The sequence below is a fragment of the Hydractinia symbiolongicarpus genome, chromosome 1, assembly GCF_029227915.1.
Source record: "Hydractinia symbiolongicarpus strain clone_291-10 chromosome 1, HSymV2.1, whole genome shotgun sequence".
In the NCBI taxonomy this organism is placed as follows: Eukaryota; Metazoa; Cnidaria; class Hydrozoa; order Anthoathecata; family Hydractiniidae; genus Hydractinia; species Hydractinia symbiolongicarpus.
This window is the reverse complement of record NC_079875.1, coordinates 38,024,807-38,029,806: the sequence shown is the minus strand read 5'-3', so window position 1 is coordinate 38,029,806 and position 5,000 is coordinate 38,024,807. Positions and strand designations below refer to the sequence as shown.

The window sequence follows — 5,000 nt, the reverse complement described above, 5'->3', positions numbered from 1 at the left end:
TTAACTGCCTGTTTTTGATACAATAACAGCCTAGTTTGAGTTCTAGTTTTTTTAATTCGTTTTATCTATTCTTCGTGTACCTAGTGACAGAACGGTTTTAATAAAGAAGAACTGTAACATCCAAAATATGTCGTTGAAAAGAAAAACTTCAGCACGTCAAATTTCCGTGAAATAGCAGAAAATTGAAATTCAGCGGCTTATTTTGATACAAGAACAGCCTCGTTTGAGTTCTTGTTTTTTTAATTCGTTTTATCTATTCTTCGTGTACCTAGTGACGGAACGGTTTTAATAAAGAAGAACTGTAACATACAAAAAATGTCGTTGACGGGAAATAATTCAGCATGTCAAATTTCCGTGAAATAGCAGAAAACTGAAATTCAACTGCTTATTTTGATACAAGAACAGCCTCGTTTGAGTTCTAGTTTTTTTAATTCGTTTTATCTGTTCTTCGTGTACCTAGTGACAGAACGGTTTTAATAAAGAAGAACTGTAACATCCAAAATATGTCGTTGAAAAGAAAAACTTCAGCACGTCAAATTTCCGTGAAATAGCAGAAAATTGAAATTCAGCGGCTTATTTTGATACAAGAACAGCCTCGTTTGAGTTCTTGTTTTTTTTAATTCGTTTTATCTATTCTTCGTGTACCTAGTGACGGAACGGTTTTAATAAAGAAGAACTGTAACATACAAAAAATGTCGTTGACGGAAATAATTCAGCATGTCAAATTTCCGTGAAATAGCAGAAAACTGAAATTCAACTGCTTATTTTGATACAAGAACAGCCTCGTTTGAGTTCTAGTTTTTTTAATTCGTTTTATCTGTTCTTCGTGTACCTAGTGATAGAAGGGGTTTTAATAAAGAGGAACTGTAACATCCAAAATATGTCGTTGAGAAGAAATACTTCAGCAGATCAAATTTCCGTAAAATAGCAGAAAATTGAAATTCAACTGCCGGTTTTGATACAATAACAGCCTCGTTTGAGTTCTAGTTTTTTTAACTCGTTTTATCTATTCTTTGTGTGCCTAGTGACAGAACGGTTTTAATAAAGAAGAACTGTAACATCCAAAATATGTCGTTGAAAAGAAATACTTCAGCACGTCAAATTTCCGTGAAATAGCAGAAAATTGAAATCCAACGGCTTATTTTGATACAAGAACAGCCTCGTTTGAGTTCTTGTTTTTTTAATTCGTTTTAATCTATTCTTCGTGTACCTAGTGACAGAACGGTTTTAATAAAGAAGAACTGTAACATCAAAAATATGTCGTTGAAAAGAAATACTTCAGCACGTCAAATTTCCGTGAAATAGCAGAAAATTGAAATTCAACGGCTTATTTTGATACAAGAACAGCCTCGTTTGAGTTCTAGTTTTTTTAACACGTTTTAGATTTTTTGTAGACCTGAAGAATACATATGTAAAACTGTGAATATGAAGTACCACGAGATAACAACATCATAAAACGATGTTATGGGTCGCGAAAAATGCTAAAAACGCATCTTTTTCCTTGTTAAAACAGCAATTGTGAGAAATTGGAAACGCTATGATTCTGCAACGTAAAGTCAAATGGCAATTATTTTCTCCAGGCGTTGAGAGGTTAACGTGGTGAGTATTTGTGTAAAATATTGCGTTCAATAATAATTGTGCAAGGCCAATATTGCATGTTAAACATGCCAATACGTGCGTTTTCACCAAATTAGGGAAAAATCGGAAAAATCGGAAATCCCGAACGACATGTCGGATTGGCTTTATATTTGGCACAATGAACCATCTTGACATGACAAAGGTTCACACGAATTTTTTTTCAAAAAAACGCTGACGTCAGCATTTTATTTGGCCTTGAATGTTTGACATTTTAGGGCTTCTGGACCCCCCGCAGAGCCACAAATCGGGAATTTGTGCTCCTACCCGGTTTTAGCCTGAAGTGTTTTACATATCTGCCAAAGATTTAAGAAATACCTTCAATATTTCAGAAGCTATAGCGATTTACCTGTTTTTAAAAAGACCAAAAAAAGTAAGGCCCCAAAACAGGTACTTCCGGTTGACCTTTGACCTCCAAATTTTGCATGGTAATAGATCTCCAAATTTGCTACCATGAAATTCTTGTCCGTTTTTTATAAAAATGCTGACGTCAGCAGTTAAAATTTTTTGAAATTTTAGAATTTATGAAGGTTTGACCGTGCACTTTGTGACGTCATAAGTCTGGTTCTAGCCAAAGTCACACAAAAATATTCCGCCATTTTTCTTAAAATGCCTTTGTTTATAAGTTTGCTTTTTATGATTTCGTTAAAACGTTGTAGTTACTGAGAAAAAATTGTCAAAAAATGCATGTAAGAACCGTCCTATACAAAACACACTGGACGGTTTTCTATTGTCAAAAACATTAAACTGTTAATAACATGAGAACGAGGCTTTCCAGCACCAAGGTTCTACAGGCAATTTTTCTTCTTACTAAATGGCCTATCCACTGACAAATATCTGCATCTACTTTTAAATGTTTCACAAAAGTTATTACTATTATATAAGTAAAATGATGACATTATGTTTAATAAGAGAGTATTATCAGATACGTATGTGTGAAACGGTGAAGTCTTAAGTAATAACTGGCTTGTGGCAGCCAAGCGTTCATAGCGACGTTGCTTTTTGATCCTTCGATGTCGGCTCTTCCTATCATTGTGAAGCAGAATTCACCAAGTGTTGGATTGTTCACCCACTAATAGGGAACGTGAGCTGGGTTTAGACCGTCGTGAGACAGGTTAGTTTTACCCTACTGATGAAGTGTTGTTGCAATAGTAATTCTGCTCAGTACGAGAGGAACCGCAGATTCAGACAATTGGCATTTGCACTTGCTTGAAAAAGCAATGGTGCGAAGCTACCATCTGTTGGATTATGACTGAACGCCTCTAAGTCAGAATCCGTGCTAGAAAGCAATGATAATTACCTCTGGATAATCTTAGGCGAACAAGAATAGAACGGCTTCTGTCGTTCCTAAGTCCCAATGCACTGAGTCGGAGAAAAACCGTCGAGGTGCTGCCAACTATCAAAATCTAAAATTTCCAGAGATAAATCCTATGCAGACGACTTAAACAAGAACGTGGTATTGTAAAAAGTAGAGTAGCCTTTGTGCTACGATCTTCTGAGATTAAGCCTCTGTTCGACAGATTTGTCACTTTGTGACAAGTCCTTTTTTTAACCAACTGCTTTGTACCGTGGAGTACCAGTTATCTTGTGCTTACCTGAACTTTTTTTTTAAAAAAGGTGATGCGTGCGTGCTGTACCATTCATCTTTATCACCTCGGTTTAATATTTGGAGACACAGATGTATGGATTAAAAGTGTATGGATTAAAGGTGTATGGATTACAACTGTATCGATTACAACTGTATGTATAGATTACAAGTGTATGGATTACAGCAAGAATTACGGACTAGGGCTATGTTCAGGGTTAAGGTAAAGCCTAGGCTGGGGCCTAGGGGTAATGCTACTGCTTTGGATACGGTTGTGGGTCTTTTTTTAAAAAAAAAATTTTGGTGGTGTGGCGTACCCTCTCACTTCTTCAATTTCTCAAGCCGTTTATGTGTTATGCCGTATTTTGTTATTTTCAGGTCCCATGAGGCTTAACCGTCATAAAAAATATGTTCGGAATGTTGCTGGGCCTATCAGTAACAAACGCGCATGCGTTACGGCACATTCCGGTTAACTTTAAAAAAAATCGATTTTTTTTCCTAAGTCCCCACTTTAGTGTCAGAAACTGGAAAAACGTGCTATATAATGTAGAGAGGGTAGAACAGAGAAGCAATGAGAAATGAGTGAACTCGACTAGAGTTTGGTTGTTATTGTTTCTTTGTGACACAATCTCTTATGCGTTGGTATCAGAGTTTATTTGTGTTGCTGTAAAGACTGTTGAGTTGTCATTCAGTTCTTACGGTAATACGGCTCTGGCTCAAGCAATGAAATGCAAGTCAAATTTTGTTCTTGCAGGACATTACTTATGTGTGTGCACGGGCTAACTGCTAGTCAAGTAGTAGTTTGTAGTCTCTAAAGATAGTGATATCTTTCTCATTGGTGGCTCTTGTGATGTTGGCAGATGCTGTTCAACTGATCCTGGGTTACTGAGAAGGAACGGTAGAAGGGCAAACACTCTGAAGCGTATGAATTGCAGCTATTTCTAAAGAATTGGCTACGATTTTACGTTGACGATTGTAGATACGAACGCCTGCGCCTGCAACACGTTACGTATTGCAGGTTGTAGTGTGTTTAAGTGAATGTAGCTGCTTGCTATTTCACGACCGTAGTTACCTGGTTGATCCTGCCAGTAGTCATATGCTTGTCTCAAAGATTAAGCCATGCATGTCTAAGTATAAGCACTTGTACTGTGAAACTGCGAATGGCTCATTAAATCAGTTATCGTTTATTTGATTGTACTTTACTACATGGATACCTGTGGTAATTCTAGAGCTAATACATGCGAAAAATCCCGACTTCTGGAAGGGATGTATTTATTAGATTAAAAACCAATGCGAGTTTCGGCTCGTTTTCTTGGTGATTCATGATAACTTTTCGAATCGCATGGCCTTGCGCCCGGCGATGTTTCATTCAAATTTCTGCCCTATCAACTGTCGATGGTAAGGTAGTGGCTTACCATGGTTGTAACGGGTGACGGAGAATTAGGGTTCGATTCCGGAGAGGGAGCCTGAGAAACGGCTACCACATCTAAGGAAGGCAGCAGGCACGAAAATTACCCAATCCCAACACGGGGAGGTAGTGACAAGAAATAACGATACGGGGTCTATATAGGCTTCGCAATTGGAATGAGTACAATTTAAATCCTTTAACGAGGATCAATTGGAGGGCAAGTCTGGTGCCAGCAGCCGCGGTAATTCCAGCTCCAATAGCGTATATTAAAGTTGTTGCAGTTAAAAAGCTCGTAGTTGGATTTCGGAATGGGCCAGTTGGTCCGCCGCAAGGTGTGTACTGACTGGTTTGTTCTTCTTCGCAAAGCCCCAC

At 37.8% G+C, this 5,000-nt stretch overlaps 1 pseudogene; it reads left to right on the top strand.

The window, feature by feature from the left end:
- The window catches only part of LOC130620698 (large subunit ribosomal RNA), a 7,105-nt pseudogene extending 3,944 nt beyond the window's left edge, over window positions 1–3,161 (top strand).
- The last annotated feature ends 1,839 nt before the right edge of the window (window positions 3,162–5,000 follow it).